The following is a 26053-nucleotide window of genomic DNA, read 5'->3' on the forward strand; positions in this document are numbered from 1 at the left end:
GCACATTGTCTTTCCAGGGGGCAGTGAGGTGGGTTCCCCTTCTCTTATCCCCACCCCTGGAAAATTAAGGTTCCGGTCTTTGCAGCCCCCCCGAGGTATGTCAGAAATCAAGGATAGCGAAAGCAATTATGACTTGAGGCTATGGCACCGAAATACGAAATGAAGCAAATAGTAACCATCCCCCCCCCTCCCCCGCCACCTTGGCCCGAGAGAGTTCTGCCCACATCCTGGATCCCGCCCCGCCTTCCCTCTGGGATGATCATTCCATGGCTAAAGAGACAGAGCGCTAAAGACTGGAAATGCCCTAAAATGCCCTAAAATGAAGTGTCGCTTTAATCCTTCCAGACCGCCCAACACAGCCACCCCCAGAAGCAAGAGCTCTGCACGTCTCTGTGTTTGGATGTGAAAAAGAAACCCGCTCCCCCCCACCCCCCGCCCGCCCCCAACATTCCTCTCATGGGACGGAAAGCAGCGATGGGTGGGAGGATTCATTTCAAAGAAAGAGTGAAAGATGGAGCCCTTAACTGGTGTCACTTAATCTGTGATGGCATAAAGCAGGCTCTTTTCTGTTTACTGGAGACTGACCAGAGATAGGATGGCAGCCAGGGATGAGGAAAGGGGAATCGTGGGAACCAAACGAAGGGGCTCCTCTCCCAGACTAATATTATTATGCTTCCCTCACAGGAGTTGCGGGAGTGACGAAAACCACCCTGCCCACCCCACAGCAGGTCTTGGTGACATTGGAGAGGGTGCTGAGAGCAAGGGAGGCAGCCTGGGGTCTCTCACCTGGCTCAGGCCTTTGTTGGGAGCTCTGGGGGTGAGAGGGCCTCTTCTACAGAGAAATTGGGGATCCGGAGACTTGGGCCTTCGTCCTTCCTTCACCGCTGGTTGTGGCTTCACCTGAGTAGGTTGAAGACTCTAGCAGCCCGAGCTCTTTTTTCAGAAAGTCGGGCGTTAAGGCCTAGAACCCTAGGTGATCTCTGGTTCCATTCCCTCATTCATTCAGGGATTCATTTATTCCTCTAACAGTCACTGAGCTTAGGGCCTGGGACACGAAGAGATCGGATTAGGTTTTTACTCCATGCCCCACTGTTCCGGAATCAAAAGAAGTACCTCTTTTCTAGCTATCTACCCAATGGCCCTCCTTTCCCAAACACAAATTCGTGGGAAGGCAGCCCGGAATGCTAAATTTCGAAACTGGTCACCTTTTGGAGGCCACACCATTGGTTCCAATGAAAACTCGGTATGGGGTAGAGGGTGCCACACCAAGCCATTACCCTCTACCTCAGTGGGATTTAATTTATAATTTTAGTTGCAAAGATAATCAAGTACCGAACAACTGGGCATATCTAGTGGGGTGGGCAGGAGAATGGGGGCGCAGGCTCAGGCAGGCCAAAGCAGGGACCCAGATTGCCCTTGATCACTGGATTCTGGGAAGAGGGTCCCAAAGACAATCCGAATGTTTTGTGGGCCCTGGGACCCTGGGCCAACCGGAAGGCATTAAATCCCCGTTGCGCTCCAGGAGGGTCTGTGTATAGTTGATTATTCTGACTTAGGTATCAGCCGAGGCTCTTTTTCTGCATTTATTACTGAATATGAGAGAATAATGTCATCTACAAAGACCCATGGGCCTCATTTCTAGACAGGAAAAATCCCCCCTTATTATCTTCTTAAATGATTTCCTGTAGGTTCCCCTCAAGTAAAACCGCTAAGCTCCCACTGGTCTGGTTCCCACTGACTCATGGGAGGACTGCCCTCAGGAAAAGAAACTCAAGCCCCCAGAACTTGGTGCAAAGGGAAATGTGTTTCAGTTCAGGCTGATTGCACAGAAAATGGAGGCACTTGCCCTCAAAACCCTGAGAAGGAAATGAGTGTGGCACCTGGACTAGGCGCCTGGCCCCATCTTGGGGAAAGGCTGCTTTCTGACCCTTTTGGGTGGGCCACACGGTGAAACGTCACTCGCAGCAACAGCTGAGCCGGAACGTCCACGTTCCAAGACAGTATGCATACGGGACCGCCTTGGGGACTTCCGTGCTCTGTGATCCACTAATAACATCAAATATTTCCGTAACTGCGTGTAACTCTGTGCCTTCACATCCATGGCCTCATACACATAGAGAGGGCTGGGATCCACAGGGCTGTCTTTCAGGTGAGGGAACTAAGGCTCAGAGAAGCGAAGTGACTTGATAGGTTCCCATGGTTAGAAAATGACAACAGCCAAGATGGAGGTCCAGGATTGCCCATCTATCTCCACAGAGATTTCCACATGGTGCACTTGGCCATGTTAAACTATAAGCTCTTCAAGGGCAGCCCCTGGGCCTCACACTTATCACAGGGTTCCTCCCAGCAAGGGTGGCCTCCCCTGTGCGCCTAATTTCACAGACACCAGGTGGGACCACCCCCCCCCCCCCCCCCGGCAGAAAGCATCTTCTCACCAATACTCAGACTTTCACTCTTCATTTGCCTAAGATTCCCGTGCTTGGCTTTGGAAAGCTTGCAGAGCTCCACGGAAGGGAAAAACCGAGAGATGCTGTTAGGACAGGTAGGGAGAGTGTCAGGGCATTGGTTTGTGAGGGAGGGCAAGGCTGGACAAAGTGGGAGAAAGGCTAGGGACAGGGCCTCCAAAGTTTAGCAAGCTCCGATCTTGTCCCCTGCCCCCAATTCACTCTTACCCTTTCTGCTTTTAATGCTTAGCACATGAAGACGGCGCGATGGGTCCTCCCTATCTGTGCCTTCATTGGTGAGGTCAGAAACCGCCCTAGGGAAGACCCAGGAAGCAATCTGAAGCCACACGGGGTGGGGCTGTGGTGGCTAGAAAGCCAGCGTCCGAGGCGTCACCCCGCAAGAAAGTTGGAGACCAAACTTGCTCTGCCCTGGCTGTCTGGCAAGCCAGGTGGGTTTCCTGTTCAGGCTGCTCCTACCCTACCCCCTTTTGGGGCAGCATTGTATTTCTGTGACTGCCCTTCCTCGGGGCTGCTTTTGATGTCCACGTCCCCTCTCCAGCCCACGAGTGTGGGGGGGTGTGGTGCACCCTGGGCTCTGTGCCCAGCTATGAATGAACCCCGCCTCGCCGTGTTAGAGGAAAATGGACCTTTGTCTCTGTTAGCTTCTGTGTTGCCACCCAGCCAGCTTGAGCCACCCTTTCCAGACCATTTGGGGTCTGGGTGCTGAATGGACTCTTCCCGCAGGCTTACGTTGTTTCCATCATGCACAGCTCACCCTCGTGAGTGAACAGTCCGCTTGCGGGGCACAAGGAACTGGCCGATACTGGACAAAACCCAGAGGCATGAACAGGCGAGGGGGTTTCCTCCACTTGTCCAATGTTTTTAGTTTATTTCCTTTATACTCAAAGGCGCCCAAGAATTTGTTTTATAAGCTTCTCTACCATCATCGCCACGCTGGGGCTCTTTGAAATAAATTTCTGTGATAAAAATCGAAAAGGCTAAACTAAAATCAAAGATATCTGCAAATAATCTGTAATGTAAAACCAGAAACAACCACATTGTTTACAATCTTCTTTTCCAAATCAGAGTGGGGAGGTGGCTTTTTGCCAGATTTTAGGAGAAATTTCCATTTGTTGAGTCCCCCCCCCCCCCCGCCCCGCAATATATTGGTGCAAATGAGATATTGTATATCGCAGTATATAGACATGCGTTTGTTTGTTCTGTATTCTTTCAAAAATATATTCTTAAGACTTCAAAGTGGTAGAAACTGTTTCTAACTTAATGTCTTATACTTTATCTTAGTCCATAATGTACTCGCTGGGTTATTTTTCTAGGCTTGTTTATCCTGCTTTCTTTCCAAGCAGGCAAGACAGAGTCCCAACACTGGTGCGTTTGGAACAATGGAAAATAGGTCCCACTTTAGCAGCTACTTATCTGCACTCATTACAGTAAAGCAGCGTCACTGGTGATTCTGGGCAGCCAGAAAAATAGGCAGTTAGTTACCGGAGGCTTTGGAATGTGTTTCTGGTTCCAAGGTTGTCTTTCAAATGAAATAAGGAGGCCACTTTAGCAGAGCTGATGGAAGCCCAGGTACACCTTGCTCCTCTCTCGGGACCCCTCTTTCCCCCCAGCTGCTGCTCCCTTCCTGCGGGACAGAGGGAGCCAGTTCAGCCACTGGTCAGAGCTTCGTTTCTTCCAGCCTTCCTGAATCAGGCACTTGGGAAAGGTTCCTGGTTATAAACTTCTTGGCCACACTCGTGATTAAGTGAAGCAGGAAATGGGGCAAGTGTTAAAGCGGAGTACCCAGTACTCTCATAGTACTTGTGGTCCTCAGAGTCCTCACAGTATTTCCTAGTGAGTAGTAAGGCCAACATGCTGCAAAGAAGCTACTCCACGGAGAGTCCCCATGTGGGATGATCCAACCTCATCACGGGTTATACAAGTCTTCAGGGCTGCTGGCTGTTGAAAGATTCATCAGACGTGTTCCTAACACTTTAGTAGGCTGACCTTTGAGTGAGAAGATCTTGACCCACTGCTTTTCATCCAGAAAACAGGGTGTTGTACTTAGCCCAATATTTCCCTCACTGTGGTCACTGTGTCCTTCGTATGTATTCTTTGTCTTGACTATGGATCATGTCTGCCATTGCGTTTGATTTTTTTTTTTTAATTTTTAATGTTTCTTTCTGAGAGAGAGAGAAACAATGCGTGAGTGTAGGAGGGGCAGAGAGAGAGAGGGAGACACAGAATCCGAAGCAGGCTCCAGGCTCTGAGCTGTCAGCACAGAGCCCGACGTGGGGCTTGAACTCACGAACCATGAGATCATGACCTGAGCCGAAGTTGGACGCTCAACCCGCTGAGCCACCCAGGCGCCCCTTAATATTTTTTAAATCATAAAAGAGTCTGGAAGCAAATATGAAAAATAAAGGCGATTAATTCTAGGGAACTAGGAATTCGAACGGTTATTTTCTTCTCTATTTCACACGTCGGTTTCCTTTTATAAACCCATCGCTTCTTTGTTGCTGTAAGTTGGTTTCCTCATAAAGCAAACCTCTAAGAATGCTGATTTCACGATTCCCAGACAGACCGGTAGCTAGTTAGTGCTTTCTCTTTATGATTGCATTCACTAAAATTTATATTTGAATTAGGAAGCTCGTTTTGCGATGAGGTGCCTCCTGAGTCCCAGCCCTCAGAGCTGTCACCGTGTCACTACATCCTGACTGAATACATGTGCTCACGTGGCTTTGGGCTACCTCCTTAAATGCACGGAGAGTCCATTTTCCTTAGTTTGGATGGTTTAACTTGAGTCCCACATTGAGAACCACCACCTGTTGGACAGTACTCTACAGTTTGCATGGTGTTCTACATCATCTTCTTTGATTTCATCCTCATCCCAACCTTGAATGTGACTACTGATTTGATTACTCCGATTTTAGAAATGGCTAGTGAGCTCCCTTGGGTCACATAGTTAGGAAGTGAACTCCAAACTCTCATTGCCTTGCAGGATCAATGAGAAACTTCACATAAATGAACCTCCTTTCAAGTTTGAGGTCACAACTGTCCTTGTCAATTTAGCATATGCCCACAGCTTCAGAAAAGCCGTTGGGCGCACCCTGGTGTGCTGGGAGATCACAAAGAGATCAGAAAAACCCCCTTATACTGTTTGGGAAAGCTCGGACCCTGGATGTCAACTTGCCATTTAAAAAGTGAGCATCTTTATTTTTACATTATCCCAATTTAAGTAACAAGTGTCATTGGAATGCTAGTTCTCTTGCCATTCTGGAATTATGCTAAGTGCCATGAGAAATTCAAGAAAATTATCGCACAGGCCTTGCCAAAACAGGCTCCCTATTTAATTATGAATTCTGCGCTGCAAAAATCCAGATTTAGATTTTATTAAAAAATGCTCAACATCAATAACAAAGGGGAAATATAGTAACTTATCTGAATATTTCCAAGTATTTGTATGACACATCTAGGTATTTTTCACAGCTTTTTTTTTTCTCTACTAGGAACAGAAGGACTGGGTTACAATTTATGATTTCTCACTCAAAGCTCGGCCTCTCCACTCTTAAAAACTGAGAACAAACTGAGGGCTGATGGGGGTGGGAGGGAGGGGAGGGTGGGTGATGGGTATTGAGGAGGGCACCTTTTGGGATGAGCACTGGGTGTTATATGGAAACCAATTTGACAATAAATTAAAAAAAAAATGCTCAGCCTCTCCCAGTGGCCAGGATCTGATCTTCTGCAGTGGGTGCTGGTGACAGTCCACTGGAGGAATAGGGGCAGGAAGGGGGACAGGAGTGGACATGTGCAAACACTAACCAAACAGTTTCTTCCTTCCGGGGAAGGGGGGTCAGGTCATACAACCTGCGTCCATCAACCCTGAACACAGCTGTTGTAGAGAGTGGTGGTGCAGGGATGAGGGATGAAAACTGTGTGCCTGGAGAGTCTTAGCTCGGAGCATTTCCAACTGGCGGTGGATCGTGCACTTGAGTTCCCACCTAATGTCACGGGATCTTAATTTCACGAGTAAAAAGAGAAGGTCGGGCAAAATGATCTTTGAGTCTCCTTTGAGCTGCAATGCCCTGTCACTCCAATCAACCAATGAGTCAGGAAGTTAGCCTGTTAGACCACAGGGTCTGCAAAGGGCCTACGCTTCCATCACCTCGGTCTCCATCGGTTCCCCCTGAGAGGTTTTGGGTACATACGTACGCACACGTGCACGGACACGCACATGCATGCATGAAGGCACCCGAGGTATTTCATACCTGCTCCTATTTCATCCTGTCTGATGATGCCATTCTCATCCTTGGCTTCTATGGGCACCCCAGAAATCTCCATTAATGGGGAGGACTGTGAAGACCCCAAACGAAAATTTGAGACTGGTTTCTCTATAGGGTGGTGAGGAGACTCCTTCTGCTGTCTCCCAAAGGCCACGGGAGTGACCACACCTGATGCTAAGCGTACCCAAAATGAGGAGGCCCAACCACGGAGAGGCACTCGTTTGCTGATGCCGCTTGGCTGGACGGTACAGCGCAAGGCAGCTCTCTCCTCCGTGCCTGCTCTGAATGGACCATGTTCGGGCTGGAACACAGTCAGTTGGAAGTGACTTTTATTTCTGCCCTCCCAGACCCAGTGAGAAATGTCAGGAGAGTTTATTAGTCACAGGCACAAGGGCCCCCGTGCAGGTTAGCCAGAAGTCAAAACCTGAGGGAGAGGGAGCAGGTAGGGCTTGCATGGAACACTGGACCCAAGCATTAATTAGAAACACTGGTGCCCTGGACAGAGCCAGCTTGTATAAGCTGCTGGGGCCTGTGTTCACTTCATAAAGCTGTTTTATATGGTATTCCTGGCAACAGCTGGACACTTTAAAAGAAAAATAAAAGGAACATTATTGGTAACTTGGGGAGGGGGGTGTTCCCTTCTCTGCCAGTCAGCTGTCCAGCCACCCCTGGTCCCCTCCAAAAATTTGACGATGAGGGCTCTCAGAGTGGCATGGCTTCTGCCTTGATAGAGTTTCCTAAGTCAGTCAACCTTTCTGAATCATAGTTGGCTTGTCTGTGAAGTAGACACAATAGTAACTGTCCCCCCTTGCCTCCTGGGGCTATTTAAATAAGTTTAAATAAAGCAGAGAAAGGGTTCTGAAAACTGTAGAGTAGTACAACAAGTCATCCTTGCTGTTCTAATTCAGAGGCCAGGAGACTCAGGGTTGCAATGTTGAGAGGTGAGAACAATGATTCTCAGCTGGTGGAGATTTGCTCCCCAGGGGGACATAAGCAATGTTTGGAGACTGTTTTGGTTGTCATTTTTGGTTGACTGGGGACAGGAGTGGGGATATGCTACATGCATCTAGTGGGTAGAGTCCAGGGGTGCTGCTCAACATCAATGCATAGAACAGTCCCTTGCAACAGAATTATCCAGCCCCAAATGTCAGTAGAGCTGAGGTTGAAAAACCCTGAGTCAGAGCATGCTGGTATCCCCTAAATATGAGGTTTCCCCCAAATCCATTTTCCGCCGAACCATAACCATTTAAAGAAAACGAAGGGAGCCATAATGGTGGATGAGGGAAAGGGGAAGAGTGGGTCAATGGGGATAAAGCATTGGAGACCTAGCTAGGTATTCTAGTTGTTTCAACGGTTGCCTCCCAGACTCAGGTCTCCACCTTTGGTGATGGGCTGGGAGCTACGAGTTACATTTCTTCTTTGCCAGTTGTTGCCTGGTAGGTGCTGCCGGTAGGGGGCGCCAGAGAGAGACCTGCGGAGGAAGAAGGGACACCTTCATTCCCCTGCTTCCTGTTCCTGTCAGGGTCAATCAACAGCAGTGCCTCACCCTGGCAGTAGCAGTCCCTTCCAAGAGCAGTAGTGGAGTCCTGCTTGCGGTGTTTCCGGGACCAACCAACTCTTTGCATCCCCTGAGCAATAGCTTCTCCAGCCAGATGGCATCGCGTTCTCCGAGGTCAGAGTTCCAGCTCCAACCGGGGCCCTCCTCAAAGTTCTACGTCTAAGTAATTTCAACCTCTTCCTTCTAGCCCTCAGCACTAGGGTAGGATTTGCTTCCTCCAGTTTCTATCTTCTATCTATCTATCTATCTATCTATCATCTATCTACCTATCTATCTATTTACTTATTTTGGGGGAGTGCAAGTTGGGGAGGGTCAGAGAAGGGGGCAGAGGATCTGAAGCAGGCTCTGAGTTGACAGGCTGTCAGCACAGAGCCGGATACGTGAGACTCAAACTCACCAACTGTGAGATCATGACCTGAGCGGAAGTCCATGACCTGAGTGGAAATCTGATGCTTACCTGACTGAACCACCAGGTGCCCCCAGTTTCTATCTTCTTAATATGCAAGTGTCCTATGTTTGCTTCTTTAGTTCTTCAAAATATATGGTTAACAATTCTTTATAGTAAATTCTTTCTTAGACTCACTGCTGTGGTTTGTGGCTCCTGGTAGGACTCTGGCTGATACAGAATAGAAGCATAGTCTCTTCTGAGCAGTGACAGGGGACTCAGAGACATCCATGCCCCACCCCACCACAGCAGGAGTGAAGAAGGACAACCTTGCATGGCAACTTCCTCAACGGTGGAGGGTGTGTGAGAGCATTGTTCCTTCCTAGGTTTGCAAAGAACGTTGGGTGCAATTTCACCATCAAAGGTAACAATGCATCTCACCTCATCAGAGTTGTGGACTTGAGCTACTGCAAACAAGAAAGCCTGTAACTTCTTGGGTCTCAAAATGGTTCTCCTTGGCCTCCTCAGCCCAGTGGTCCCATTTAGACTTTGCCAAATCATCAAGAGAGAAAACCTCAAAGCAACTATCTAATGGTACTATCCATCTCCCATTATGCTCATCAACAAAAGTTTGTGTCTTCTCACTGTGATTTAAATATACCAGAAAACAATCTTGTGCAGAGCATGGAATCTTCTCTCCAAAAAAAATGGCGTAAAAAATAAAAAAAGAATCTGTGGTAGAAACCCATCCATCTGTCAGATCTATAAAGACAGTGACAAATGCCCCAGCTTGGAGACACGAATCACTTGGTTTATGGGAAGGAACTATGAGATGCGTATCTTTATTTTCAATGAAGTAAATATTTTCAAAACTATACTGCTTGTGTATATTCCTCTCCCCCAGCTGGAAACAGTAGTTGCAAAACATTCTAGGAGCAGCAACTAAAGAATTGCAAGAAAATAAAAGAGAAAGCCACAGTGCTCTGCCGTCACATGTTGCTAGGAATTCTTCTCTTCTACCAGGACCAAACAAGAAGAAACCATGTGCTGGAGGGATGTGAGAGTGCAGTTGTTTCATTCCTTGAAGCCCAGGGGAGTTGGGGATGAGAAACTGTAGCCCCACTGCACCACCATCTCCCCTGTGATTGTAACAAGCTGTCAGCCATCGGTGACAGCTCTGTTGAGCGTCCAGGGAGTGGAAGGACCACTTTGGGGTGTGGAACTTAGACACAGGCATGACTCTTCCCTGGACAACTCCCTCCCCATCCCGTGATTTCTCTGATTCCCGAGGGAGGGGATGGGAACCTTCTGCTGAGTGATCTGGCAGCTCCCCCTGACAGCCCAGTTTATCCAGTAGGCAGATGTGTGTGTGGTATGTAGCTGACATAAAACAAAAGCACTCCCAAAGTAGCCCTAGAACTGAACCTGCAGGCAGTCCTTCAGGGCTCCCAAGAAAGAGAAAGAAGAAGGGGAGGGGAGGGAGTTTTGTGTGTGTGCATGTGCGTGTGCGTGTGTGTGTGTGTGTGTGTGTGTTTGCTTCACATTGTATGTGACAGACAGAGTCCTGTCCAAATTCTAGGCTCCTTTGCCCTCCTTACTCTTCCTCTGTCCCCAGGAGCACACTGAGATTTCCTCACCTCCCTGAGAATCTCCAGATAGTTTCACCGTATGCACACACAATACCACTTCCAGTTAGAGGCTTCCTTCATTGTTTCTTCAATACTGTTCAAGAGGCAAAGCTCTCCTGAGGCATCAGAAGCTTCTCTTTTGTCTCTCAGTGAACGTACTGAGTAGAAGCTTAGAGCCCAAGACAGAAACCACGACCTTCCTCTCTCATCCATCTTATACTTCTATAAGGATTGTCTAGAAGTTAGAGAAGATGGGCTGGGGGCAGAATGGGAAGTGGGGAGATTGACCAGGAGCACAGCCCCGACTCTTCCTTTCCTATCATGGCCAACCTCTTCCCCAAGCTAATGGAAGAAAACTCCTGTGCTCTCCTGGTAAGGCAGCAAGCATGGAGCCCCTCAGAGCTGGGGAGCCCACCCTCCTGGCAGGGACTGATTGGCACACTTGTCAGATTAGAGCTCTGACGGCCCGAGCAGCCTATGAGGCTGGGAACATAGATGCTCCCGGATGCCTCTGCTCAGACGCCAGGCCGCGCTCCTGCTCTCTCCAAACCACTTGGCACTCACCAGTCAGATAGTTTCTGCCAAACCCGTGGCCAACTTGGCAGTTACTGTGAAGTCTGGGAGATTGCTTCTCAGACATCTGGTTCCAGTTCCAGCCTTTCCCCACCAAGGACTGTGGCTGGTGCATGGTGGATTCATGGGCTCTCCACTTGTCCCTCCGAAGGTCAGATTTGGAGCTGTACTCCAAGTAGAAGGACATTGAATGCAATCCCTTTGCCCAGTCTCTTCCAGGCTGTTAAGGCCCTTACATACCGTGATCTCCATGGCCTCTTGGTCAACACAGGCACTCAGAGTAAGTTAGCAAATAAACACACTTTGGTGTTATGTTCCCAAAGACGGTTGGGGCAGAGTGTATGCATGTGAGGAGTGTGCCAATTCTTTATGAGAGTGGAAGGTAAAGTGCAAACATGGTAGAGCAGGTGTTATGATTCTTAACTGGACATATGGGCAAACTGAGGCAAAGTGATGCTGGACTCCTAAATGTCAATTGGTTAGAGGTAGAACCAGGATTAGAACTCAGGACTCTTAATGTTCAGTCAGGCTCTTCTACTATGTTATGATTTCTGCTTTCCTGAGGTATGGCAATTTTCCACTTTTGTATTATGGTGAAATTAAATAGAATTTTCTTTCCATCAGGGGCTCAGGGGCTCATTAAAATGGTATGCTCAATTTGATGTACAAATGCAGAAGTGAGTTTTTCTTATGAGAGGATTTATAGCTTTCATGAGGGTCTTGAAGGGGTTGGTGTAACCAACGAGGTGAAGAACTCTGCCTTGTGCTGTTATGATGGACTCTAGATCAGACTGAGGGTGACCTTTGCATGGATTGTAAATAAGGCGGAGGGTCCTTCCGGATCGTCAAGACTCAAGATGAAGACTCAAGATGTGGGAGGAAACTATCATCTTGTTCCTCAGAGTCGGACAGAGTTGCTTAACTTGCAGCTGCTAAGAACAGTTGGAGCAAATAGTTTCCTGAGAAGGTGGTACACGTGCTTAAAGCCCCATAAGTACAGACTCATAGAAGCTTAGAACCTTCGATCAAGGAGCATCCGTGCAGATCACCTAACCTGGAGGTTTGTCTACCTAGCTATACAATAGAATCTTTCGGGAATAGCTGAGAGCACACCATACCTGAGACCAACCCCAGAGATTTCTCTTGTAATTTTTCTAGGCTGGGACTCTGTGCTCTGTATTTTAAAGTTCCTTAGGTGATTCTCATGCACAGCTAGAGTGGAGAACCACTGACCTTCTGAATCACTAGTTCTCAACTGGCTGAACATCGGAGTCACTTAGGGGAGCTGTAAAAACTCCTCCCACTCCAGATCTTTTGAGTTAAATGCCAGGCATCAGGGATTTTTAAAGCTCCCTAGGTGATTTTCCTGGGCAGCCAGGTTTGAGAACCACTATTGGAATCTAATCCAATGCTTTACGTTGCCAAGGAGACCGAGCCAAAGAGAAGTGGCCCGGAGCTCACCACACAGAGCTAGGTTAGAACCCAGGACTCGACCTCCAGGCTTGGACACTTTCTGGGGTTCACCCAGTAGAGAGGAATGATGTTACTTTAGGCAGTGCAGGGCTCTCTGGAGGAGCAGGGGTTCGCAAGGAACAGGCCTTGCCTCTGTCTTTGATTAGAGCAGAGATCTAGCTCTAGCTGTTTTTCTAGCCCTAATACCTCTGAGGCTGCCTTGACAGCCTGAAACACGAGAGGTGTAGAGATAATAATAATAGCTTTTGCATTTAAACGATTCTGGGAAGGGAAGTTTGTGAATGGCTAATTGTTGTGAATGCGAAATGTCAGGAGTTAAAAGGTACAAATATTTCAAAGTGAGCCTTCTCGCCCTTTGTTTTGGGATCAGAACTGAAAAACTTGTAGAAAATTCCTTTGCCTTCTCTGCTTCCTGGCATTCCTTCCTGCCCACAAAATAATGGGACTAGATCTCCTGCCTCAAAGCTTTAAGGACCCAAATTACAGTGTGGATGTTTGTCTGTGGGGACTCCCTGCTCCTTTTCAGCCCTTCCTCTGTGCCTGTGTGCCCTCTCCCCGCTATCTGCCTAGAGGCCTGTTCTAACAGGGAGGAACAGAAAGCCAGGGGCTAGGCCAGGTCCCCCTTCCAGGTCAGGATCCTGTGTGTAAAACATAAAACTGGAAATACGATCTCCAGGGAGAATCACAACTGGCCAAAGTGTTGGAACCTCAGGCTCACACATTTCATTGTTCCACATTATGTCTACAAGTGCTAAGTCAGGGAGGAGATCTAGGGCAATGGGGCTAATCCTAAAGTGCAGAAGGGACCTTCTTACCTCCTCACTCCCCCATGTGATTATCAATATCCATCACAACTCATTCAGCAAACATCCCTGGAAACAAAGGTAAAGGGGTACCGTGACGCATAACATTTTGCATTGAGCTCTGCAGTTTACAGAACCCTTTTCGAGTTTTCATTTTTATTTCATCCCTACATATACTGCAAGGCCAGCAATGGCATCCCATTCAAGGGGTAGGCACAGGACACCAGTGGCCACCAGAGGACATCAGGGAGAAGGAGTAGAGCTGGAACCCAGAGCCAGGTCTTCTGATTCCAGGTCCAGGGCAATTTTTATTCTAATATGAACTTGCCTTTGAAATTCAGTCTCCATCGAATTTTGAGCCCCATGTTGGGCTTGGCCCTGAGTGTGGAGCTTGCTTAACATTCTCTCTCTCGGAGCGCCTGGGTGGCTCAGTCCGTTGAGCGTCCGACTTCGGCTCAGGTCATGATCTCAGGGTTCGTGGGTTCAAGCCCCATGTCGGGCTCTGTGCTGACAGCTCAGAGCCTGGAGCTTGCTTCAGATTCTGTTTCCCTCTCTCTACCCCTCCCCTGCTTATACTCTGTCTCTCTCTGTCTCTCAACAATAAACAAATGTTAAAAAATAAGAAACGAGGGGCGCCTGGGTGGCGCAGTCGGTTAAGCGTCCGACTTCAGCCAGGTCACGATCTCACGGTCCGTGAGTTCGAGCCCCGTGTCGGGCTCTGGGCTGATGGCTCGGAGCCTGGAGCCTGTTTCCGATTCTGTGTCTCCCTCTCTCTCTGCCCCTCCCCCGTTCATGCTCTGTCTCTCTCTGTCCCAAAAATAAATAAAAAACGTTGAAAAAAAATTAAAAAAAAAAAAAAAAGAAACGATTCTTTCTCTCTCTCCATCTGCCCCCACTCATGTTTTCTCTCTGTTTAAAATAAAAATTAAAAAAAAAAAAAAGAATTATACTTGCTTCCAATACATAGCCCTGCTTTTCTTTACCCTTCAGATGGGGTATGTGAAGATATTACATTATAAGCGATTGGCACACCCATAAATCCATTCTGCAGAGGCATTTTCTAAAGGATGCTGTTTTTCTGGTCTGCCCATTGAGAAACCAGAACAGTGACAACAAAAGTTGGGTGAATTTACGTACTCTTTACCACCCCTTGCCCCAAAAGTTTTTTTTTTTTTTACTTGAGATTCTAAGAAAAACTCTAAGAGATTCATTGAGAGGAACTACATGTCCTCTATGAGAGAAATCATACTCTATATGGGATATAAAAGGTAAAAACCACAATAGCTAAATCAAGGCTGCCAACTTATGCTTTCTATGCATTTCCTTCCCAGGGACCACTTCCAATGGTGCCTGGCTTAGCTGGGTCCACACACCCTTCCCCCATCTTCTTTGATCCACAGCGCTCTTTGGCCTCTGCTTCTTAACAGGTCCTATACAGGTCTTGTGCCTGGTTTACCAATATAAGAGTTCCACATCTAGTTGTCTGTAATTACTAAGAGTCAAAACTTTTACATATCCAGACGCATTCTGCCCAATGACACAGACTTCATCAACTCTTTCACTGCTGATGTTTTTCTGTTTCTAAGTGTTTGGCACAAATTGCTGCAAATACTGGAAATTCTGAGTGTGTGAATGTGCCTACTCATGCCATTGGTCAGATGCTCATGAAGTCTCTCTGTAAATCATCCTGAGGCCATCGTTATATCCCCTGCATCTCACTGACCTCTCCAAATTCAAGCATGAAAAGAAGTATCTTCCTGTTGACCATTGTTTGGAAGGACACATGCACGTTATTCAGAAATCATCCACTTTATCCACCATTGTTAACAACATCCGCTGTTAAAGTTCTCCTTTGATTGTGGTGGATGGTTTGGAAGCTGCCTATGTTCAACAGAAAGCTACATCGCTGGAGTTTTCTGATTCCTTTCTACCCACCTATGAGTTACTTTTTAGTTACTTTGATTTAGTTTGTTTAATTTTTTAATAATACATATAATAATTAAATATTACAGAATATACAGTAATAAAATAATATATAATAAAGTAAAAATACATAAACATTCACTCTTTTTCTGTTCAAGTCCCAGATTTTTGTCTTATCTTCTTTTTCTCAGTTTAAAATAGAGCTTCGCCCATTCCCAACCCTGGAACTAGGTAATCCTTCCCTCAGCAGCCGGGGCGTGTGGGCTGCCCTCGGCTCACAGCCAAGTTCCTCTTAGGGAACTACCCTCAGCATAAAAGGAGCTGTGTTTTCCAAGATGTCTCCCCTTCTCCCTTGTCATTAGGGCAGCGCAATGGCAAAGTGTGAGGAAAGTGCAGAAGGGATTATAGGACCTAACCCTTACTTATGCCCCTATGCCCGGTTTGTGACAACTGTGAAGGGCCACCCAGCGCCAGTGCTCCCTGAGAGACCTGCTGAGCCCTCTGTTACTACTACATTGGAGCCCTGCTTCCTCCTTTGCCAAGTTCTTTTTCCCTCCTGTCTCTTTCAGGTATCCTTCCCCAGCGCGCACTCCCCACATAAGCCATTTGCATACAAATCTCCATCTCAAAATCCATTTCCAGGAAACTCAACCTACAACATAGTGGAAATCTATCCTTCAGTCTGTGTTCTCTATATCTCAACCTATTTAAATGTTTTTGCTTGGATTTAACCTTTAGCAAACAAATCCACTTACGGCATTTTGTTGTTTTCTAATCTGAGGGAAGGGCTCTCAATTTTAAAACCTGTGATTTTAGGTTCCAAGGAAAAATACTCCTCCTCTGGCTTCACAAATGGACACTCTAGAGATAAAGGGAGATGCAGAAAAAGAAAGGCTCTTGGGTTGCCTTGATGTACAAGCGCAGGATGAGTAACACAGCCCAGCTCTCCAAGATGTCACCTTTCCACTCTGCCCTTTAGAAACTCAGGCACCCACTAAGCAAACGGTCTAAGGGATGGTAGGTGAAGTGCATCCGCTGCTCTTGACCTAAAAGTTCTTCCCGCTCAAGGAATTTTCTATATCTCTGACCAAATTTTGATTTTTGCTTTTCTATTTGGGGGATACCAGTTAATGTTTGAGTCCCTACTACATATGCTTGCAGAGCAGCTCCTTTTATAGATTTAGTTGCTATAGGAAAGAAAAGAGAGAGGTTTTTAAAATGTTGGCACAGGGGCATGGGGGAGACGGTGACTTGATCCGTGCGTTCTCTGAGCCTGCTCACATTCCACAGTTTATGTGCTACAACCAGGACGTGTTTCATGAAGAAAGTTATATTTGACTAAATTGTCCTTCTGACGTAAACCTATAATTTAAAAATTATATATATTTAGAGAACAAGTCAAAACAGGAAACGCATTCCCAAAGTGGATAAAGATATTTGAGCATTAAAATACCTACTGCTATCAAAGTAGACCTAGGTCCCTGTGTTTAAATAGAAAAACACTGAGAAGTACCGAAAGAATAGGCAAAGGGGTCAGCCTATGTTTGTGCTTCTGGAAGGGCCTGTGAGCGCTCTCTGGCTGGCAGAATATTTCTTCTTTTCTTCCTTCTTGGGAGAGGCCCTGGTGTCCACTGCCCCACATGTGAGGGCTGTTGCAGGAGCAGAGGCTCAGTTCGGGCAAAGCATGACAGAAAGGAATCCATGTCTTTATGGAGAAAAAGGTTTGAGAGGGAAAGGTTAACCTAAAACTCAAGGAGAGCCAGAGCGGAAGAAAAGAATCCAAAAGAGGACATGCGTAAGATTGTGCCCCTAGAAGCCCTTCGACTGATGATCCTAGGTTTGTTCCTCCTAAATCAGTTTCCTAGTTGGGAAGACCGGAGGATGCATACAGAAGTCAAGTAAGAAGTCTGGATTTAGATAACAGTGCAATACAAGAAGCAGTGTTGGGTAAAGTGCCAGGGGGAGATTGTTACCCCCACTTCCCAGTATACAGGAACCACAGGCCACCATCTGGGCCCCGGAAAAGAGTGACTAACCGGATGGCACCTTGCATTTACCCAGGAACAGTGTTGAGAACTTCTTCGAAAGCTTCCCTAATCGTGGTTGAAAGCAGGCAGACGATATCCTTCCCATTCCAGAGCCCTTTCCAAGGTTTCCACTGATAGAAGAGTGGCGGGGGCTGTGGATACACTCCTGCTCCACCTCTGCCTTCACGCCATCTGTTCACCCTACGGTGTTTTACACTTCAACAAAGAAGACAGCTTCACTATCAAAGGGTATTTTTTTGCTACCTGAATGTTCACTTCTTTGGCCTTTCTGAACCACTCTCCACAGTACCTTGTAAATAACAGGCACACAGTAAATATTTCCAAATGAGTGAATGAAAAGAAAAGGTATGTGGTTTTGAATGAATGAATAAATGTTGTCCTATGTAAGGGAAAGGGTGAAATTTCAGAGACTTCTTATGGTCTAGATGCGTGGTTCTCTGTGACCCTTGAGATTGGCTATGACTAAGTCTATGGAAAGCAGCATCCAGGATGGCCTTAACAATCCCTGTCCCCTCTGGTCACACCTGTGTATAACCCCTTCCTCTGGAGTATGGCTGGACCCAGAAGTTAGCTTCTCATGAATAAAACATGACAAAAGTAACAGGATGTCACTTCTGAGATCAGTGGTTTTTCTCTTGCAAACTGCCCTTACTCTCTCATTTGCTCACTCTGCTGGAAGGTAGATGCCACATTGTGATCTGCCCTGTGGAGACACCCACATGGCAAGGGACTGAAAGTGATCCCACCAATCAACAGACAGCAAAGAAGTAAGGCTCTCAATCCAATAGTCTGGAAGGAATTGAATCATGCCAACAACCATATGGGTGAGCTTAGGAGTAGACTCTCTCTCAGTTGAGCCTTCAGATGAAATGGCAGGTCCAGCTGTACACCTTTATTACAGCCTTTGAGTGGCTTTGAGGCAAAGTCACCCAAACAAGCCATGTCTAGATTCCATAGACATGTACTCACAGAAACTGTGACATGATAAATGTTAGTTGTTTTTAGCTTCTAAGTTTGGGTGCAGGTTGTTATGCAGCAGTAGATAACTACCAGAAAATCCATTAAAATTATTAAATAATTTTATAGTTGTTAAAACTATACAAGTACAAAAGACAAAACGTATTTTTCATGGGCACCCAGGGAAGCCATAGCAAAATAAGAAATGGAGTTTAGATAACAGTTAATTCCCAAACTAATTTTCTCCTAGACAAAAGACAATGATATTTTATGTGAAACGATGTTAGTGGGATCCATGATGTTGGTAACCACGTGTCTCCCCTTTGATTTTGCCTTGATTCCCTTTTTTGATCTCTTTATGGAGTAGTTAGCAGTGCTGGGTCTTATCCCAGGGAATATTATTCCTTCAACCAGATTTTTTTTTTCTTTTGCAAAAGAAAGACTCCAGGCATTCAGCATACATTCTAACAAAATGAGATGTTGAAGTATGGAGGAAAAGTAACTTTTAAATAAGCACACAATTATCAAGCAATTTGCTTTTCACCCACCGTTCCGAGAGCTGTCATAAATTTTTCATTCTTGAGAATCTTGTTCCAAAATTCACAATGCTTTGAGAAACACCTCTTAATTATACTTTCCTCTTATTTAATTAAGTGAAAGGAAAAACTCTTCTAAAATGGAATCTCTTCAAGTGAAGTGATTATCAGGATCCCCAACATTCTTCCCACAGAGAAATAATATAGCTCTGATGTATCACTCCTGTGATTGAGTACAGCACATGGGTATAAGAATGCTTCACTGCAATCAGGCCAATTTAAAAAACTGAAAAAACCCAACATGCACTTAAAATGAAAGAGGCATCTCATATTGTAAAATTCTAAACTTTGAGTCTATATGGATTAAGTGTTCTTTTCTGAAAATATACTTATATATTACTTAAATATACTTATATATATACTTATATATGATAAATATGGTAAAAGAAAAGTAATAAATTATTGATGTAGTGGGGTCCTCATATTTGGTGACCACTGTTGGCAAGTTGACCTTGGACAAGCTTCAAAACATAGTGGTTCTACAACAAAAATGGTTATGTAAGTAAGGAACCAGTAAGGAACATAAGGAAAGAAGGAAGGAAGGAAGGAAGGAAGGAAGGAAGGAAGGAAGGAAGGAAGGAACCAGTAAGTCTGGCACTGGAAGAAAAATAAGCTCATTTTTTGGGAGAAAGTGCCAACTCTAGGACAACACTGTCACTAATCTATTGCTCAAGGTCAATGTGGTGTTTACAATACCTCCACAGGCTAAGTGTTTTGGTCTGAAACAATGACAACCACCATATCAACAATGACACAGATACCACAGTCTTCATTATAACAACCTTGCTATGGAAGTGCTTACTTTACCCATCCTGAAGGTGGGGAACTGGAGATGAAGAGGTAAGTAACTTGTCTAACTCTGTATACCTGGTGAAGTGTTGAGGATGGGTTCAAACCCAGATCACTTCGATTCCCAAGTGTGGGTGCTTCTGACTATACTATATTGACTCCAAACCCCTGACTTCAAAGAAGATGGAGCTCAGGCCTTTAGGTCCAGAGCCTTGACTCACGCTGGTATATACAACTGCCCTTGGTAAATCATAGACCAACAACCACCATGTCGCTCCATGTGTACAGAGAGATGACTTTCTAAGGGCAATTACTACAAAAGTGAGATGCAGAAGAAAGGCCTTGAAACCGTGGCTTCCAGAAAGATCAGAGTCTTGGGGGTTCCCCACAGTATTCCTAAGAGAGGAGCCCATCCCACTTTTCAATCTTCCCCGGAAAAACTCACATGAAGCCTTAGAATAACATAATATATCCATATTTCATAGTTATGAAAGGCCTTAGATTCACCCATTGTCCGTTTATCATTATTAAGAATGCTGAATATTTTCATAGTTTCTATCCTAATTGGAGAATAATGTTGCTTTTTTCCCCATTAGAGGCACTTACTGTGGTATATCATAGAAAGTATTATAAAATCTGATATTTTGTATGTATTTTCTCAGTAAATACAATAGCCTGACTTACAACCCCAAGAAGTTATTGAGATATTCTTTTAGGATAAATACTAAGACTCCCTTGACGTTTAGAATCAAAGAAGAAAAACAATTAATGTGTGCTTAAATCAGTTTCCATGTTCTATAGTAATTCTAGCTCTACTTGATCATGCCTCCCCAAATGTTGTGGTACCTTTGGGCAGAAAGTCAATCTACCTATAGGTATTTATTTAATGTCTATTAAAAATCACATTACGGACATTATATCCCATCCAACTGTCCCATTTATGGTGAATTTCTTAAATTTCCTGTCATTCCCCCCAAAGCTTCTATTTTCCCCTCATTAATCCTTCAAAACCCCTGGGAGGTAAGATTGTACACATAATTTCATCCCTATTTTAAAATACTGTTTAGAGTTCTGCTTTGAAATTGCTTTTAGGGCTGAATGTTTGGCTTTCTTAAGTGAACCTGTAATAAACACTGTTGAATTCTCTCCAAATTACCTCGAAGAATTACCTGCTTATCTGGAAGAACCATCAGTGTAATTTTAAGGGATTTTGTTTTTATTCGGCGGCTCTGAGTCTTTGAACTTCTCTGCCTTGATTTTTCAATCTTTCCACAGGAAGGGCTCTGCTGAGAACGAGCACTTTGCAAGCACTTTTCCTCATAAATGATGAAGAGAGTGTTTTTCTTTCTACTTTGGTACTTGTGATTCTAGCTCCAAAGGAAGCGAGATTTCCAAGATTAGGACAGTTTAGTCTGGAAAGGAGGCTGGTTAATGGAGGTGTGATTATAAGGTACTTAGGGTTTTGAGAGTCTTGTGAAAACGACACGATCCAATTTTTACCTTGTGCAAAACTCAACAAGGAAATGCTCCATGCACCCGACTATTGGTAGACTTAGGTTCAATCATAAATTTCGGATACAACTTTTAGATAGAGGTACCATTATTAGCCCTGTTTTGCAAAGAGCAAAAATGAGATGAAGAAAACTAAGGAAACTGTTACTTAGGGTCACAGAGTTCGGACCAGTGGAGTAGGAATTGTGCCCACGGTTGCAAACCAGAGTCCAACCTGTTAGAGTGTTTTATTTCTACAATCTGATCATTACTCTGAAAAGCTAGCTAGTAGCTACCATGGGAGAATACCTGCAACAGAAGGATTTAGTAATCCTTCCTGCCAATCCCGTGGTTCACGTGGTTAAGCAGAGTCAAGATGCTGCCCAGAATAGAGCTTGACAGTGTACTCAGGTGGGGAATGCCACTTTTTTCTGGAGATAGATTAGTGCTGGGAAGTAGGAGCTCCAGCAAATGGGATTCAAATTCTGCCTCTTCTAGCTGCATGACCCTAGGGTATTATACAGCGTCTGTAAACCTCAATTTTGTATGTGTTAAATAAAGATAATATTAGTAACTGTCTCAGAGGAGTCAATGGAGGATTAAGTGAAGGATGACAACAGTGTTCCTTCCCTAAATATTAGCTATTATCACCGTTTCCTTGAAGAGGGGTTGCCTGGGTGGCTCAGTCGGGTAGGTGTCCGACTTCAGCTCAGGTCATGATCTCGCGGTTCGTGAGTTCGAGCCTCGCGTCAGGCTCTGTGCTGATGCCTCGGAGCCTAGAGTCTACTTCAGATTCCGTGTCTCCGTCTCTCTCTGCCCCTCCCCTGCTCACATTCTGTCTCTCTCTCTCTCAAAAATAAAAAAAACGCTAAAAAACAAAAACAAAAACAAAAAACCCAAATGTGTTTATATTTCTTCATTGAGGATAAGCTTTCCGGTGAGGAGTTTTCTTCTTCTAAGACACAGTTTTGAACGGTCTTTTAAAATCAGGTAGGAGTTAAGCATGCAAGTTATGTTTTTTACCCTTTTGTTGTTTTATTTTTAGGAAATAAATCATGAGATTTTTTAATTAAGCTGTTTCTTTAGAGATAATTGCAGATTCATATGCATTGTAAGAAATAATATAGACACCCAGAGTGTACTTTTCCCAGTTCTCCTCCATAGTAGTATCTTGCAAAGCTATGGTACAATAAAACAGCCAGGATATTAACACGGATGAAGTAATTACAGAACATTCCCACTGCCACATGGATCCCTCACGTTGCCCTTTTATAGCCACACCCACTTTTTTTTCACTGCCACCCCCTCTGTCACCCTTGGCAACCATTCATTTGTTTTCCATTTCTATAATTTTGTCTTTTCAAGAATGTTACCAACAGAATCATACTGAATGTAATCTTTTCGGATTTTTTTTTTCTCGGCATGATTCTTTGGAGATTGATCCCAGTTAGGTGTATTAATAGTTCCTGCTTTTTTATTACTGAATAGCAATCCATGGTATGATGTATAACAGTTTGTTTGACCATGCACCTGCTGAAAAACATCTTTGTTGTTTCTAATTTGGGGCCTTTATGAATAAGGCTGATATAAACCTTCAGGTACAGATTTTATGTGCATGTATATCTTCACTTCTCGGGACTATTACATGAGTGCAAAATAAACTTCTTCTCTGAGCCACTGACTATTTGGGTCTACTTGTTGTAGCATATCCATATACTCTGCCTACTTATCCTAAATAACACAAATATCTCTTCTGTATTGGCCACTAAAGTGGTGATGATAAGAGCTATAAGTTCTTAAGTGCTTACTCAAATACAAATATTGTATGTGACCACACTATAAAATTTGGTAGTGGTAGTAGACATTTACCAGTTACTGACAACATACTAGGCACTATTCCAAGTGTCCCACCTAGTAATTCATATAACCTACAAAATCACCCTAGAAGGCAGGTACTGTTTTTCCCCACATTTTACGGATGAGAACACGGAGACAAAGAGATTTAATGCCTAAGGACACCACGAGGAAGGACTAAAATTGGGATTAAAATTATAATAGACTGGTATCAAAGCCTTCCATTTTAATCACTCTGCTGTATTGCTTTCCCATTTTGCAGAATCTTTACAAATCATTATCAGATAGGTTCTGGAATTTCCAAGGAGACCCATAATAACCAGCATCCCTACATTCCACCAGGGGTTATATATGTTGGAATATAAAATAATAGAGTAAATAGGAGTCTAAAATATCATTTTTATTATTGATGTCACTAAATTGGGGAAGGTCATGTAGTGTGATAGCTGATGAGCGTATTCACTGAACTCCATAATTGGGCAGAATTATCCTCCCAATAAGGCAATGTTGAACTGGTTTAGGATCCCACCACCTACTGAGTCTTGTCTCAGTAAGACTGAAGATTGGAGGAACAGATGGTAACTCACGTGTTCTATGGAAAAGCTTGCTCCCAAGAGGAAGGAAATCAAGCTACATATGCCATATTTTTGAGCTATATATGATACATATATATTCCTCTAATAAGTATATATTATTCCTCATGATACATATATATGTTTATATACAATGTAAATATATATATATATTTCTCTAGTCCTATTTTTCTGTTTTCCTTGGATAAATAGTTTTTAGTATTCTGTTTTAGCTCCTCTATTGACTTTTTTTTTTAAGCTCATCTATTGACGCTTAGACTATATCTCCTTATGTTTGTCCTAGAAATTATGATATGAAGATTTAGGTTCACTATCTATTTTTACACAATATTATAGTACTTTATGGAGAAATATAAGAACTTTAAAAAAATATAATTCAATTTAACCTCTTCACACCCTGTGATTTTTTTGTTTTATATTTCATATGTATAATATATTATGTATTATATATTTTAAATTATATACTTTTTAAATTACATATTTTAAATTATATATTATATATACATATATATTTATATATACGTATATATACACATATACACATATATTTATATATACATATATATACATATATACACATATATAAATTATATATTATATATACATATATAATATATACATATATTATATATAATATATGTATATATATGCATATATTATATATATGCATATATATACATACATATAAGTTTTTCAGCCTGAAAAACTTCATTATTTTTGTACAATGGGTCTGTTAAGATGAATTCTCTCCGCTTTTTGTTTTTTTTGAAATTGTCTTTATTTGACTTTCTTTTTGAAAAAAAATTTAAAATTTATTTATTTATTTTGAGAGAGAGAGCAAGCAGGGGAGGGGCAGAGAGAGGGGGGAGAAAGAGAATCCCAAGCTCTGCACCATCAGCAAACTAATCAAACCTAAGGAGGGGGTCATTGGAACCTCCAACCTATAACAAGTCAGGAATCTGAACTAGAAAGTCGGTGGTCTTGTGGGGCTGATCTTTTAACCTGTGGCACGTGAGATTACATCCAGGTAGACAGTATTAGAATTGAGTTCAGTTGTATGACACCCAGCTGGTGTGAGAGAGCAAATATATATAATAATATATATAATATTATATATTATATATATATATATAAGCAAATATATATAATAATGATGTGGGAAAACCCTGCCCCCCATATTGGAATCGGATGCAGAATAATTTTAGACATCTTTGCAGCTGTAGTTTTATCGGCCTGCTTCTTATCAGTAGAATTTGGGGCTGTAATAGTCTCCTATCATTTTACTCTCTCTATTTTTAGTCCAAGTTGACAGTGCTCCTTTTGAAACAATAGTCTCAAAAACCATAGATTTTCCTGGGTTCATTCCTTTAGACAAAAGCTGCACTCACAGATTTTTTTGAAAAAGCTCTATTCTATCTTGGGCTTCTTCTGAGAGAGATGGTTGAGGGGCAACGCCCTTAGATTTCCTAGAGGATCTGTGGTTTGATTAAGGCCTGTGAGGCACACCCTTAATCTTTTAAAAAGGCTCTTTACTTGGCTGAACACTATGACTTTTGATCTTTCTGAAATTTTAGTAAAAGATCGCATAGCCACATCCTCAGCTTTTTCTCTGGAGTGCACTTTTTCTTAGAGTGTTCAGAAGCTGTCTCTCAATATCATCACGTTTTACTGTTTGAAGAGGCTAAGAATTTTCAAAATCACCATATCTTGGTAGTTCAACAGTTTTTTCAATTTATCTCTCTTTTCACACACTTTATTCTGAGTAGCAAGAAGAAACCAAGTAGCATCTTCAACACTTTGCCTGGAAGTATCCTTAGATAACTGAGTTCATCACTTACAAGTTCCACTTTCCACAGAATTTCAGAAGACGGCTGTGATAAGCTCTCTGTCACTATCTAACCAGGGTCCTCCTTCTTCCAGTTTCTAACATGTTCCTCACTTCCTTTTCAGTCCTCACTGGCACATCCTTAATGTCCAGATTTCTATTAACAGTCTGTCCAGAACGATTTAAGCTTCTCGGCCGTGCCCTTCCAAATTCCTCCAGCCACTGCCACTCCAAAGCCACTCCCCCATTTTTAGACATTTGTTAAATTGACACTCTGCTTCCATTACCAAAAGCTGTATCAGTCATCTTATGCAACGTAACGTTACCACAAACTTAGCAACTTAGAACACAACACATACACATATCTTTCAATGCCGGTGGATCGGGAGCCTGGGCATGGTTTAGCTGGCCTCTGTAATCAAGCTGTTGGCCAGGAATAGGTTCTCATCTGGGGAGGTATATGCTTCCAAAATCATGCATTTGTTGGCAGATTTCAGTTCTTTGTGACTGTAATACTGAGGAATTCTGTTTCCTGGTGGCTGCTGGCCAGAAATTGCCCTCAGCTCCAGTGGTGAGCTGCAGTTTCTTGCCGTGGGGAAGCAACATGGCCGTTGGCTTCCTCAGAGCCTCAAGGGAGTGAGAGATTCCTGTGAGATGAAGGCTACAATTTTATGTAGTGTAATCACATAATCATATACACATCATCATATGCATCCCACCACCTTTGCTGTATTTTATTGGTGAAAGCAAGTCACAGTTCATGTCTTCAGTCAAGGGAAGGAGATGATGTAAGAGTATGAATACCAGAAAGTAGGGATTCTAGAGACCAC

This window comes from Puma concolor, chromosome B4, assembly GCF_028749965.1.
Source record: "Puma concolor isolate L17-30 chromosome B4, mPumCon1.1.hap2, whole genome shotgun sequence".
Lineage (NCBI taxonomy): Eukaryota > Metazoa > Chordata > Mammalia > Carnivora > Felidae > Puma > Puma concolor.